Below are 16,195 nucleotides of genomic sequence, written 5' to 3'. Positions count from 1 at the left end.
TTGGATTTCTTTCTCTCCAACTGTGAAACAGGATTGTTTACTGAAATTGAGCTAAACTTTTGTGGTTGTGGCAGTTCCTTTGCAGCACGATCAAGACAAGGTGGCCATAATTGTAATTTTTAAATTATTTTTATAAAACCAGCAGCGTTATGAATGGGCCAAGTAGAAAATGTCACTATAAATGGCATTGCAAAAGGGATAAAGTCCATTTTCAGCTAGATTTGCGAGGATGTACAAATTGATGAAGCAAACCTTGCAAATTTTAGCCAAAGTAGGGAAAATTTCAAGGACCAGTGAAGCAAGTTGTGCAGAATGAGTCTTTCTCTCCATCTCCCCACCCTTCTCCAATCCTGTATTTAAAAAGTGCACATTTAATAGCTGAATAACAGCATCCAGCTGAAATTGTTGGGCAGATTTGAATTGGGCAGTTGTACACTGCTGGAGGATCAAATGGACAGATTGTCCTGGTTTCTCATTGATAGTTGCTGTGGTCTGCTTGAAGGCGGTCAGGCCTTCATAACCCCTTCACATCACTAGCTCACCAGCAGATCAAACAACACAACAATGAGTGTTGAACTTTCAAATTGACATCCATTTGGGTAACATCTGTTCGAGGCACTTCCGTGAAGGTGATAATGTACCACCCATAATCTCCTTGGTAGTCAAGGTTGTGATTTTTGTTTGGGGAGGACCAGCTAAAATGGCTTGGATAAACAATTACAGTGAGTTTGTTGATAAGCACACAATGTAGTCGCATTATGCCAATCGTCAAGAATCTTGTGTTTAGGACCCTAGATGGGATAAAATTATGTGGGATAAAATTACCCGTACTTGATTCCCACATTACATTAACATCAAGTGAGAAATGCAGTTTAAAGAAAATGCAGTTTCAAAATGAATTAATCTTTTCCTGCTACGAGAAAGAAACAAAGATAAATATCACACGTTCATGTTTGCATGAACAATCTAGAAGGTTAACTTTTAGTAGTTTGCATAGACAATTACAGTGATTAATTCCTTTACAAAAGAATATGACAATATAATGAGTCATTGGCAAACGAAATAATATTGACCAATAAACTCTTCTCCCTTTACAAACCATGCACAATCTATCCCATTACACATTATGCTGATTTAATTTCCTAAGGAGAATGTGGTGTCTAAATGTCTTGGGTAAACTTATACCTCTCATTTTGTTCATTTTAGATTGGTCACAGTGTTTGAGCTACCGAAAGAAAATAGACACACACACCAAGAGCAGTTCAGTTTATACAAATGGGTGGTCCCAACAAAGACAGGGTATTGGCCAACATGCCAAACCCATCGTCTTTGGAAGTCCATCCTGGAATCAAGAACTGCTCAGGGCTCACCTCTTTCTTTCGGCGAAACATCTTGAGACCAACCCTGCTCGCTGCGCCAATTGTCTTGGGTAAACTTATACCTCTCATTTTGTTCGTTTTAGATTGGTCACAGTGTTTGAAAATAGACACACACACCGAGAGCAGTTCAGTCCATCCAGGAATCAAGAACTGCTCAGGGCTCACCTATTTTCTTTCGGTAGCTCAAACACTGTGACCAATCTAAAATGAACAAAATGAGAGGTATAAGTTTACCCAAAACAATTGGTGCAGCGAGCAGGGTTGATCTCAAGATGTTTCGCCGAAAGAAAGAGGTGAGCCCTGAGCAGTTCTTGATTCCAGGATGGACTGAACTGCTCTCGGTGTGTGTGTGTGTGTGTCTATTTTCTTTCGGTAGCTCAAACACTGTGACCAATCTAAAATGAACAAAATGAGAGGTATAAGTTTACCCAAGACACTAAGTACTTAAAGGTGTCCAAGGATAATGAAGCTAACCATGCAAGATTCATTTTTCCCCTCACAGCTCTACTACTGAATTGCTGCTTTTTAGAAATGACTATCTAACTATGCTATAGCAACTCAGTAATCATTAGGTTTTGTCAGAAAGTTTATACTATTGTGTTAACCACCAATTTAATCTACCACACTGAATACTTATTATCTCCGTTTGGAGGTAATCATTAATAGAGTTGCTTTGCTGCAAGTCTATTGAGGCTTCCGATTCTTGGAGAAGGTGGAAAGCCTACCAATCGCCAACTTGCTGCAGGCTTGGAAATGACACCAGTCTTAGATGGGGACAGTTCTCGGTACAAATTGCTTTTTTTAAAAAGTGAAGTTCACAGAAAGGATTTGATACACTTTTTGATAAAAGTTATTTGTAGATCATGGAGGATTTAGTAAATGGGCAAAAATATAGCAGATCAAATACAACTTGAATAAGTGTGAGATTATGAACTTCAGTAGAAAAGAATAGAAAAGATTATTTTTACACGGTATGAAAGACCATTAAACGCTCATGTTCTGAGAACCTGAGTGTCTTTGTACAAGAGAGAATGTTTCTATCCATGTATAACAAGTTATTAGGAAGGTGAATGGAATGCTGGTCTCTTTTGCAGGGTAATGGTGTTGAAAGGTAGAAGCCTTGATGCAAACTGTTGGTGAAGTTGGAGTACTATTTGAATGTCAGGCCAGCCTCTGTGGTAGAGTGTGGCTGCAGGAGGTGTTGGGAAATGATGAGAGTCATCTTTAAGAGGTTCACGGAAGCTTTGAGTGCTGCAATCAAATTTATCTGGTGACGCTCATGATTTACACCCTGCTGCACTCTCTAACCAATGAAGTAATCTTGAGGCATGGAAGCTGAGAAGTTCCAGAATGCCAGCCTTGACGGGCAAAACTTGCTGGAATTGGAAGCTATAGGAGATCAGAGGTCTCTGTGATGAAGGATGAAGTGTTTCCTTCTGAGGAGCCCTGCTTTAGGAGAAATTAGATTAGTAAAATTTGATGATTATTCTCCAAATAAATAAGAACTTTAAAAAAAAAAATGCTGAGTTTGAAAATCTCATTGCAGATGAATTTGCTATTCTTCCAATGTTGATATCTTTTGGAATTGTTTTACACTAAATGGAAAAATGGGAAGATTAATAAAAATCCTGCCAAAAATAAGAATATGAGAAGGATTATGCCTTCTGCTCAATTAGGTCGTGGCTGATCCGGCCATGGACTCTGTTCCACATGTCTTTTCCTCATAATTCTTAATTTCCCTACTATGCAAAAATCTATTTTCCTCAGTCTTACAAATATTTCACGAGGCAGTCTGCACTGCTTCCTTAGGCAGTGAATTCCACTGATTCACTGGTCTCTTTGGGGCGGGGGGGGGGGGGGTGGGGGGAAGAAATAACCCTTCTCATTGCCAACGTAAATCTCCTCCCCCAAAACTTGAGGCAATGTCTCTTAGTTTTGGTCTCACCTATCGGTGGAAACAATATTCCTGTCTCTATCTTGTGTGTCCCCTTCAGCATTCTGTTTTTCCCTCTGTCTTCTGAATTCCAGTGAGTATAGACCCAGGTGACTCGATCGCTCCTCATAGGCAAACTGCTTCATCTCTGGAATAACACTTGGTGAACTTCCTGTACACAGCCAGTATCTCTTATTCTCCAGTAAGGAAACCAAAATGCACTTGGTACTCCTGGTGTGTTCTTACCAGTACCCCGAAGAGTTGCAGCAGAACATCCTTGAGAAAAGTACTAACCGATCCAGAATTGTATGCAAAATTGTTGTACAAGGATTCAGCTGATTTTTTTTTTTCTTCACTGTTGGAAGTTGGCAGTTTTCCAACTCCCATTCTGTAAAGCAATCTGCATAATAAACTGACATTGGTTGCATTGTGATATTAGACACAGAAGTAGACCATTTTTAAAAAAAATCTACAGATAATCACAGTAGTATTACAAACATGGTCAATAAATTTAGGGGGAATTCATCGATGGGAGTCTTAAATCAAATACCCTAGAACAGGAGTTCCTGAACCTGATGGATTGTCAAATGAGATCATTGTTTTTGTTGTACAGCCAAAGTGAAACAAAAGAAGGATCCCTGTTGCAAACCAATCCCACTTGCTTGCAGCATGCAAGGTCTCCATTCAGCCTTGAAGAGTGGCCTGAGCTGCTTACTTTCCTGTTTGTCAACTTTGACCTGCTCCAGGATGATGATCCAGCAGCTGGTTGATGCACCTGAATATCCTTTATACTGACCATATTTGTGGCACACGCAAGCTGAATTTCGGGATAAATTACCATAACAACATATTGCAAGCCAAAGCTGCTTTTTTTTTGTTAGCACCACTCAAGAGTCAGATTAAGCTCTTGCTCTTCAACTAGCCAATTCTTGCTCTAGATGAACCAAACATGGAATGGTGCCTTGCTGTCACTGTTCATTGGAGCTAATTTGTGACTTAATTTGCAAATAGTTTAGTAGCTCTAATCTCGGTCCTGATATTTTGCTGGACCAAAACTATTTAAAACAGATTTTTCAATTAGCTTCCAATAAGATGATTAGACATTTTCTTTGGCCACATTGATTCTTGCACATCACCCAGCACCTAGATTGCAGGTGACCTTGGTTCCTTTGTGGGAATAGCTGGCAAACTGTTGGAAGGAAAAGCAATACTTTGGAAATCTGAATTGTAACAATTTTTTTTTCCTATATTCCCAATCCTCGCTATAACAAAATCACTTGCTGTATTACATTAGTTTTATTTTACTGGTGCTATCTTGAAATCCCATTTACCTTTGGTTGTTGAGATGTTTGACATCTAAAACATTACCTGTCATCCACCACATTTCCCAGAACAATAGTTGTATTGGGCAGAATAGGATGTTTTATTGGCTATTATCTTTAGATATAAATGCATCTTCATTTTCATCTAACCTCTGATGGTTTTTTCTGCTCTAATTACACAAGATGTAATCTACTTTTGTCCTGTAGTGAAATTTGTCATAAATAAAAATAAGATCAGCAATGTCATCTATCATTTGCTTTTTTTAATCAGCTGCAATGGTAATAACATACAGAAGGTTCAGAAATGAGAACTTGAAGCAGCAAAATATTTTGACAAGATTTGAAAACTGCAGATTTGGGCTACAATCAGCTGACACATTTTCTCTTTGACCCTGGCTGAATTGTGAGTCATTGAGCAGTAATAGATGGTAGATTTCTACAGCAGCCATTGGGAGATGCACATTGTTTGGTCACCGATCACTCAGTTTCTTGAGGAAATTCAGGAACCCAACAATCCTGCTTAAGAAAAATGTGCAATGAAGCACTCCAGAGTAACATGCATGAGAGAAGTTAAATATAAAAGTCTGCAGAGACTATGGTTAAAATGAAAACACAATGCTGGAGAAACTCAACAGGTCTCAAACAATGTATATTGTACATTAAGATAACCAACATTTTGTGCATGATAGATAGGCCTTCCATAGGCCACTAAGATTTTTAACTCTGTGACATCCTGTCGCATCATGGTGTTACAGTGTAAGGATTATATTTGCAGGAAGGGTAAAACTGGAGGATTTGAAGAGACTAAATTGTGGAAAAACATGGAGGGTGTATGAAAACAGTTACCTCTGGGTAGATGATTAAGTTGGCAAGGCAGAATTGAGGCAAAAGATGTGCTGTGGGATTGAGAGGAAAAATGCCTTGAAAACCATTGAAGGACACTGGGAAGATGGGGCTGCATGATGAGTGCAGCAGATAGTGCAACACTCTATTACAGTGTCAGCCAGCTGGATTTGAATTCATTGCTGTCTATGAGGAGTTTGTACTTTCTTTCTGGGACCATCTGGGTTTCCTCTCAGTCTTCTGGTTTCCTCCTGTGATCCAAAGATGTACAAGTTTGTAGGTTAATTGGTCACATGGGTATAATTAGGTGGGGAGGCCTCCTAGCCTGGAAGGGCCTGATATTGAACTCTATCAAAATTATGTAATGGGATGGTGTCTCCACTCCCCAAGCTTCCCTCCTGCTTTATATGTGAATATACATCAATTTGAGAAAATGATGGGGTTTGGGGAATTTATCAATGTTTTAGGAGTGTTGATTAACCAAGTTCAGAGAGGCGGAAGAGATGAGTGAGGAAGAGCGTTGTAATCTGTCACTCTAGCAAGGAAGATAAAATCTGATGGATGATTTCTATCTTTGTGTGCATGTTCACACTGAATCCTTTCATGAGCAAAGTAATGCTGGAGGAACTCAGCAGGTCAGAGAGCATCTATGAGTAGATGTGGTCAGTCAATGTTTCTAGTCTGAATTCTTCATTAACACTGAGATAAAATGGGTAAAAATGACATATAAAGCAGGAGGGAAGCTTGGGGAGTGGAGACAGTGCTGCCCCGTAGGATCCTTCTGCACTGTCCTGCTCATGACCACTTCATACTGGCTTTAAATGGCCTGTTAAAGGAGCCAACAGTGTTTGGTTTTTAAATCCTGCAACCATGAGGTGTGAATGCAAGATGGCTGCACCTGTGCTGGGCAACGTACCATAAGGGATTGCAGACTCAGAGGAGCAACGGACCAGAACCAGAATGTGTTTTCCCCCTTCCCCCCCCCCTCCCAGTTGAAAAGAAGCATAGGTGAGGACCCTCCAGGGTGGTGACCATGGCATTGAGCCAACCAGGGGCTCAGCGGGTGAAGGACCCACACAGGGTTGGTGACCCGCAGTCAAAGGGCACACAAAGGCTACAGGCTTCTGAAGACTGGGCCATGAGAACCAGGTATTGGCCTGAGGGCAAGAAGGGCCTTGGGAGCTGAAAGCTTCCTGATTGTATTGAAGGTTTGGCTTTGAAGCTCGGGTTGTCAATTATTTGAACTGAAGTCTGTGAGACTGCAGGAACACTGGAGGCGAATCAACGGACACTCAGAGTCTCGGACGCCACTCTCGTTTGCTGCTTTCCCCTATTGTTAGGGGCACTGGCAATGCTCATGGTGACTCTTTGTTTGCCTTACAGCAGATAAAAGCTGAAGTATATCATGTATATTACATTTTTAATATACCATTACATGACAATCAAAGGAACCTCAACCTTCCCCCTTTTGTGATTCCCACATCCACTCATCACTTCCCACTAATCACCTCCCTTAGTACCTAACCCTGTGACTGCAGGAAGTGCACCACCTTCCCTACACTATTTGGGGCACTAATCAGTCCCTTCATGTGAAACAACTCTTGTGAATCTGCAGGAGTCATCTACTGCATCTATTGCTCCTGTTGTGGTCTTCTCTACATTTGAGGGACTGGAGACAGACTAGGAGATCACTTCACTGAGCACTTTCATTCTATGGGATCTCCCAGTAAATAACCATTTCAATTCCGTGCCCTCCCCCACACCAACATGTCTGTCCATGGCCTTGTCCACTGCCAAATTAAGTCCACCCATAATATTCCATCTGGGCACTCTCCAACCAGATGGTATTAACAGTGACCTCTCCAGTTTCCATTAGGTCACTCCCCTGTCTCCCTCACTTCCGCATCCTTCTCTCTTTTCCTCCAACTCTCCAACCCCTTCCCTTTCCATTCAGAAAGCTATCTTTTCCCCCTCCACTTCTCAGCTTTCTTTTTTTAAATCTTGTGCCCTCCATCCTACAGCCTGATCTCTTGCCTGGGCCTATGTTCCTCCTCCACCCCACACACCCCCCAGCCACCATTTTATTCAGGCAGCTGCCTGCATTTTGTTCATACCTAGATGAAGGGCTCGGGTCTGAAATATCTGCTATGTATTTTTGTGCGACTTGCTGAGTTTCTCCAGCACTTTTGTGTAAACTACAATCACAGCAGCTTCAGACTTGTTTAAATCTTTGCATCTGATTGACAACAGTTTCTGTGTTTGTGTACTGCACCATCCATAAAGCAGTAAAATTTCAGACACATGATACTATATGGAGCAATGAATGTCCCTTACTGATATTGAACAGCAAATACACATGAAGGGCTTTGACTAAAAATCTGGAAGAGCAGTTTGCCACTAGATCAGAATATACTGTAGCTAAATACTTTAGCTATCAGCAAATATGTATAGCAATTAACAACAGGGCAGTAAAATTACCACCAGTCAGACTCTGCTCCAGATCAATTGATATTGATGCACTGCACCTCATTCAGCTCACCAGAATGCTTTCCCAGGAAGGAGAGCACCAATGCAATTAGCGCTTAAAGTGACCAAAAGCAATGCAACGTTATCTATTGAGAGCATCCTGGCTACCTGCATCACAGGGTGGTTCAGTTTCTATGGCGCATTGGATCGGAGGTCAATCCACCGAGCCATAAGAGCTGCAGAGAGGATCACTGGGGTTTCCCTCCCTCTCCTCCCCCTTCACCCCATCACCATCATCTACCAGGATTGTTGTCTGAAGAGTACTTACAAAATAGTTAAGGACCCCGACCACCCCACACCTAGCATTTTCCAGGTACTCCCCTCGGGAAAGAGATAGAGAAGGTTTAGAACCAGCAGGCTGAGCAACAGCTACTTCCCACGGGCAATGAGACTGCTGGATGGCTGATGAACTGTTCATACAATCCCTCCAAGACTCTTAACATTTATTTAATAATATTTATTTATTTTTATATATGTACTACATGTAAATCACTTGTGTGTTGATGCCTATATACAGTAAAACCCCTGGCATCATGAATTCAAGCAACTGGCAAAACAAATTGAGGAAAATAAATTTTTAAAAATAAGAATAAAAGGTTAAAAAAAAATCCAAGTTTTAAATTGTAAAAATTAATGTTCTCTGAAGTAACATAAACCTTTGGTGAAGATGGGAGCAAATATTTCAGCTAGTGGAGTGCCTTGGTCGTGCTTTGCTCATATGTATGTATGAAACCAACCAGAAAAGTTGAGGCAGTAATGGTGTCGCCCAGGATGAAGACCTGGTCGATGCCACTTGCTGTTGGGGTAACTCTCTTGAAGTGTCTCCTTATCCTTTGTAAGAGTCACCCTGGTCATAGCCTTTAACTGCAAACTTTGGGGAGGGGAGAGTTAATTATAATGTTGGCACTCATTTAAAGCAGAAATGAGAAATTTTCTTTAGCTAGAGGGTTGTGGATTTATGGAATTTTTTGCCACTACAATTGTGGAGGCCTGATTTAAGGAGGAGATTGATAGGTATTGTTAGGTCTGCTTTGTTCGAGAATGAGTGAGTCAGACACCAGACTGAGTCGAAATCAAGGTTCTTTATTACTGGATTGTAACACTTCCAACTAACAGTGTTAGTTGGAGAAGGCGCATTCTCCCGATATCAGTAAGTGGTGTTTTTTTTTATATACCTCAGGACACGCACTTAGTAAATTATCATACCATTACATTGTCCAATGAATAAGCTGTTGCTACCCTTCTCTGTTAGTCTGCTGCACATCATCTTGTTATTGCCACACTTATCTTGAGCGTACAAGGTCACACCTGTATCCTGTTACTCCTTAGTACTGGGTGACTCCTTCTCTGGTCCAAACTCATGATGTTTTTACCTTACAATCCCTCCTTTGTCCTCTTTAGAGGACAATCTTGCCCTGACTATGCTACCACCGCGTTACATTAGTTCGCCTATTATTGCCAAGCTCTATACGGGTTCTGTTCACGGGGTTTTTTGGCTGGTGGGTGAGGGCTCCCCCCAACCCTCTTTAGCGTATACCCCCCATCCCTTTCCCCGATCACATTGCCCATTTACAAGTTTCCTCCCCGTTTGCCCCCAAGCAAATAACTGGCTATCCCTTCTAAGCATTTGTAATTAGTTAAGATAAAAGTTAACATTTGTTCTACAATCTATTTTATAATCCCTCCTCCCTGTCGCATTCTCCATCAGGCTCCGGATCAATCTCAGCATTTTTTGACGCCTCCTGTGTCGTGAGATAGTCCCGTTCCGTAGCTTGTAGAACTTGATATTTTGGAGGCAGCTCATCGCGGTTGGCAAAGGCTCTCTCAATGGTCCTCGTGACCAGTGTTCGAATGCATGGAATACAACAACAGCCACAAGTGATAAAAATGGATACAGAAATGAACAATCCTAGGAAAAGTTGTCCCAATATTGTGCCCCATTTCCCAAACACTCCATGTAACCAGGACAAAACAAGGTTAGAGACTCCAGATTGGGCTTTTAATTCCTTCGCCAATGCCTTAAGTTTTGTCAGCCCCTTAGTGAGTGACCCATCTGGCCCTGTGTTATTAGAGATAGAAGTGCAGCATAGATCTCCAAACATGGCACACACTCCGCCTTTTTCCGCCAGGACCATATCAATCGCTATCCTATTCTGAAGCGTCATAAGGGAAGTTTCTGACAGTTGTTGGTGTACTGCCACAACAACGTCCCTGGTCAAATTTGTAAGGCACTGGACATTATAGTGAATTAGGTTGATCCTATTTGCGTTTTTATTTGCTGTGATGGGAAAGATTGCACTAAATATAGGAAAGTTTTCAAACCCAGCTGCAATCTCATCAGCTAGTTTAAATTCGTCCGGTATATTCCGGGCTTGGCCAATTGCATCAATCCACACCCCGTCAGGGTTCCTTCCTTCTGGCCCCAGGAGTCCACCAACACTCCTTCTTCTTCTCCACATCCAACCCCCTGTGTGGTGTAGATCTAGGGCATCCTCGTCCCCCTCCTGCCTTTCCACAATCAGGACTGGTGCATTAAGCGTTACTAAAGCACACCGACCATTCCAGTTAGAGGGGAGCCAGTTATACAGCACTCTACCTCCGCAAAACCACCAAATATCTGCCCTAGCCTGGGTCAATCGGGTAGCATTTCTGCTGCCTGTGAGATCAACATGAGTCCTGCACGAGTCACTGGGTAGCCAACCCATGTGTAAAGCGTGTGCCGCTGTGTTGTTATTGGCGCAGCAAGTAACATTACTTATGCCCGTGGATCTAAAGATAGGGGGGGTCACATTGGCCGGAGCTATGGGAAACGCCTGTTCCCATGTCAGACACCTATTCAGTGGGTTAGACTCTGAAATTAGGTTCAAGGCGCAGTCCATAGCATCTGTCTCCTCAAAAATCGATCTGCTCATCCGTAACGTTGGCCTTCCCCGAGCACAGATCCAGCAGTTTCCTTACCTTGCCTGATCTGCATATTTACCCATCTGTTCTATCCAGGAGTTTGTCTCATCTATACCTGTCTCAATTGCTATCTTCTCTCCCCTGGACAGCTTCTTATTATCAAATTTTCGCACTACCTCCTCTGTAGAAGTGGGTTTGGGTATGTCCTTTGTGTAGGTTTGTAAGTCAAACCTCACCACTCCTCAAGGGTCTTTTCCACTTACAGACACTCCAATCATTAGGTAGAGGAGATCTCCGACTCCAGGTTCTCTCCCTGTGCCCCCCTCCCATGTCTTAGAGCTCCATCCCTTCATATTCCACGGGTTGTTCAGCCCCGCTTTTACTGCCAAAATCAGGGGATTTTTGCCTTTCATAGTATGGGTAACGGCACCACATATCAGGGAGACCTTAGTGAAAAAATTATAAAGGGGTCTGCTGGACCCTTTAAGGGGCTTTCTTATCCATCTAGTGTCGGGTCCTGTCCACCACCAAACCTCACCCCAGGACGGACATACATGTAGGCCCCACTCCGGATATCCTCTCTGAAAGTTACACATGTAAACATCATATCCTCTCCAGGGCGCCTCATTCCTACCACTTGCTATTACACTGCATAGATCGAACTGGAAGATGCTATCCTTGTCTTTATCTATCTTCAGAATAACTTTGGCCCCGCATGGATCCGAACTACTCTGTTGGCTTGTTTGGCAACCCATCAGCAGGAGTGCCCATAGGGCCCTCGGCATTGTCCACATGAGTCTCATCATATTTTCCAATACTCGCTACTTGTTGTTTTGCCTTGGAGCAAAAGGCAAAATGATGCCAATTATTATCCCCTGGTTTGTCAATTCTTACCGACCTATCTGTCACGGCGGTAACAGTATATGGTTCAGTCCATCTAATTTCAGTCCAATGTACCTTCCCTGGTTTACGGATATACACCAGGTCTCCCTCCTTCACTGGAACTCCTTCAGTGTCCGGGTTCTCCTTATTTGCATTCTCCACCTGTTGTGAAACTAAAGCAACCATATTACCCAGCTTCTGCATATAATGGTCCAGTTCCACTTCCCTTTCTTCCCAATTCTTTACCCAGGCTGGATCAGTCTTTGGACCGGGCATGGGTCAACCCGTTAGAATCTCATGTGGTGACAGGAAGGTATCTTTGGCCTTCTCTTGTCGCATAGACATCAGTACTAATGGCAATGCCTCGACCCAATTCAACCTGGTCCCACCCAAAACCTTTCCTAATTTGGATTTTATCGTCCTGTTTGCCCTTTCTACTAGCCCCTGGCTCTCAGGCCTATAGACACTACCGAAACGGTGCTTGATCCCTAAGTATTCTTCAACCTGTCGGATCAGCTCATTCTTAAAGTGGGACCCATTATCAGAGCATATTCTGCTGGGGACCCTGTAGCGGGGTATCAACTCTTGCGTCAGCCAGCCTATTACACTATCCGCATCCTCCCTCTTCATTGGGACAGCCTCCATCCACCATGAGAACCTATCTACCGCCACTAAGAGATATCGGTATCCTTCCTTTGTCCTAAGGTCAGTACCCATATCTGTATAGTCAATATAGATCTCTTTCCATGGGGCTGTCGGTACTGGAAATCGTAAAAGCGGGTAGGGTAAGGTGATCCTTTGGTTATGCCCATTGCAGATAGTACATTCAGCTCTAAAGTTGTCAATGTGCTCGCGTAAGTGGGGATTCCACCAATGTTGTTTAAGCGTATTATAAGTTTTGGTGGCGCTAATGTGAGTCGGCCCATGTGCTTCTTCAAATAATAGCGGAAGTAATTGGCGGGGGCAACTATCGTACCTGTTGGGGAGCGCCAGACATGTACTGACCGATTGTCATAGATGATCTCCTGTCGTGTAGCACCACGTTTCATCCATTCCTCTTTCTCACTTGGGCTAGCTTTTTCCTGTATTTCTATCAGGTGTTCAATATTTGGTGGGGGTCCCTCTCCCTCCTCTTTTTGGTCACTCAACTTACTACTATTTTCTCTTCTCTCTAATTCCTCTTTTTTGCCATGGGACCTCAGAATCATCCCCTGTATAGGTTCTTGATATCCAGTAACCTGTTTGGCTGCTCTGTCAGCCGCTGTGTTTCCTTTCCCTTCCTTTGTGTTTTGTAGGGAATGGCCTGCCACCTTAATTAGGCTTAGAGGCCGGGGAAGCATGACTGCCCTGACAAGTCTCCGTAAAACCAGATCATGTCGGACGTTTTGTCCGGCTGCAATCCGAAAGTCCCTTCTTATCCAGCTTGGTGCTTCAATATGGACTGCACTCCAAGCATACGCAGAGTCAGTATAAATGTTAACCGATTTACCTTCGCTCAGCTCCAATCCTCTTATGAGCCCTATCACTTCTGCCAATTGTGCTGATGTCGGTTGGGGGATGATAGAGGACTCTACTAGATAGGGTGCATCATCCACCCATCCTACCACTGCATATCCCGCCACATTACCCTCTGAACTTTTATGGCAACTTCCGTCTGTAAATAACTCCCAATCCACCTCCTCCATGGGTTCCTCAAATAGCTTCTCCCTCAGCTTGGAATCTATCTTGACTCTTTCTACACAGTCATGCGTCTCCATAAATCCCGAGTTAATTCCTCTAGCCATGTTGCAATAGTTGTCCCTTGGCGACCTGAAGGTGATGTGAGGACCCTTAAGGGCGTCCTCCATCTTAATAGATCTGTTGGCCGAGAAGCTGAAGGCACTAGACATTAAAAGGGCTGAGACACTGTGGTCTGTATTAATAATCAGGGGATGACAGAGGACAATATGTGTTTTTTTTTTTGTATCGTTCTAGCTACTGCTGCGAGATATCGGAGACATGGGGCCTTTCCTCTTTCTACATTGTCTAGTCTGCAACTAGAGTAACTCAATACCTTCCTTCGTCCTCTATCCTTCTGATACAGTACTGAGCTAACAATTCCCCCAGTTTCAGCCATGTCCAAGTGGAATTCTTTACTATAATCCGGATTAGCCAGGCTGATCGTTTTCCCCAATTCCTGTTTAACACGCAGGAAAACTGCCTCGCGTTCTACATTCCACCTGACTGGTTCCTTAAGCCTTCGGTGACCTATCTCCGTGACCATTTCCCTCAAACCCTGGGTCAAACTCACATATCCTGGGACATAAGTTCGACTGTATCCACAGAGCCCTAAAAATGCTAACATGTCTTGTACTGTTGTCGGTTTTCGATAACCTAGTATCGTTTCCCAATGTGTCTCGGACATGGCCGTAAGATTTTTACCGACGAGTCTTCCTAGGAAAGTTACCACCCTCCTTCCGATCTGACATTTCGACCTCTTTACTTTAAACCCTGCCTCACCTAGGCCCCTGAGTAAAACTGCTGTCCCCATTAGGCACCCATGTGCCGTTCTTCCTGCTAATAGCAGGTCATCTACATACTGAATCAGCGTAACATCTTCTGGGAGCTTCAATTTCACTAGGATTTCACTAAGGGCCTGATTGAACAGTCCTGGACTGTCCTTATAACCCTGAGGTAATCTAATATATGTGTACCGATTCTCTTGGTAAGTGAAAGCGAACCAGTCTTGGCATTCCTCGGCTAATTTTAAGCAAAAGAATGCGTTTGCCAGATCAATGACAGTGTAGTATTCGTGATCTGGACTCAGAGCCCTAAGTGCAACGTATGGGTCTGGGACTGGTCTCCCGATGGTCTTGGTAGCAGAGTTAATTTACCGGAGGTCGTGTACCATCCTCCAGTCTTTTCTACCTGGTTTGGGGACAGGCATGATGGGCGTGTTCCACATGCTGTCTGGTGCTGCCCTTAAAACCCCCGTCTCCATTAACCCTCCTATCGTTCCCCTAATACCCTCCTCCTGGCTGGGCGACAAACGGTATTGCTTTTTCCATATCGGTTTCTGCCTGGAGTTGGCTAATTCCAGAAATGCCTCCCCTTTTATTGCTCCCAAATCGTAAGGCCCCGTTGTCCATATCTGTGGGCTCAGATCAGAAAGATATTTGTCTGAGTCCCCGTGATCAATATTTTCTCCTTTTATGGGTCGGTCTCTTTCTACTTTCTCATTTACTACCCAGTCCCATGCTTCAATATTCAGTCTGACAAATTTCCCTCCCTCCGAGGTGGAATATCCCGGGACTTCCGTCTGCCTGTATTCACACCCCATTGCCTCCTTCACCATCGGTCCCAACTGTCGGGCGTGGTGATCTTTGGCAATTCCCAAGGTTACATGCGGTACACTTTCTACTCCTAAGTGGAACCACTCCATTTGTTCTTCCGACAAGATAACCATAGCAGCTATTCCCTCCTTTCCCACAAAGATAAATGGACAATGTATCATTTCTGTCTTCCCTTCTTTTAGAGAGTCCCACCTCTCCTCATACTCCAGGACTGGGTGGATGGTATAGTTTAATGTTACATGCATGGGATCCAGTGGGTATTGGTACTCCCCATACTGGGGAATACTGGCCCTCCACTCAAAAAACTGTTTAATCAGACCTGGGCCTGGTTCGTCATACAGTAGTCGACTCCAGAAAATAATAACCTCCACAGAGTCTTCTGAAGCATTGGTTGGGGTCATTAGTACAAACTGTCCTTCCCTCTGTATTGTGTCCCCTGGGCATGTTAACCGAAGGCCCTTCTCAGAACATTGTATGGTTATCCCCAGTTTAGTAAGAACGTCCCTTGCCAATAAATTAATGGGGCAGCTTGGCACAACTAGGACAGGTGCTCTGACCCTTCATCGTCCAAATGTCATGTCGATGTTATTGGTATAGGGCTGTGTTTCCCTTATCCCGGAGAATCCTATTGTAGATAATGTTTTGCCCGAACATGTGCTCCCTGGGGGTTGTTTAATTACGGTCGTTACTGCTGCCCCTGTGTCAATCATAAATTCAATTTTTTCTCCATTCACCGTCCCCCAAATTTTCGGTGGCTCCCAGGGAGGCGTGATTTTTGATTCTCCAGGGCTCCATCAATAATCTAATTCAGCACCTTCCCAAATATCGTCATCATACTGGGGTGCCTGTACTTGTTGATCACTCTGCCATCCCCCAATTTTCTGGGGCCGATCGATGTGTCCACCCCTACCCCTTGCTTGTCCTCTTAAATTTCCTCCTCTTCCTCTATTATCTCTAATAGAGGGTAATCCTATGCCCCTTCCTCTCCCAGCCTCTGGACAGTCCCGCTGGTAGTATCCAGGATTGTGGCAGTGCCAGCATAGGGTATGTTCTCCTCTATACATGGTACTTAGTGGT

This window comes from Narcine bancroftii, chromosome 2 (genome assembly GCF_036971445.1).
Source record: "Narcine bancroftii isolate sNarBan1 chromosome 2, sNarBan1.hap1, whole genome shotgun sequence".
NCBI classification, from domain to species: Eukaryota; Metazoa; Chordata; class Chondrichthyes; order Torpediniformes; family Narcinidae; genus Narcine; species Narcine bancroftii.
This window is presented reverse-complemented; position numbering follows the sequence as displayed.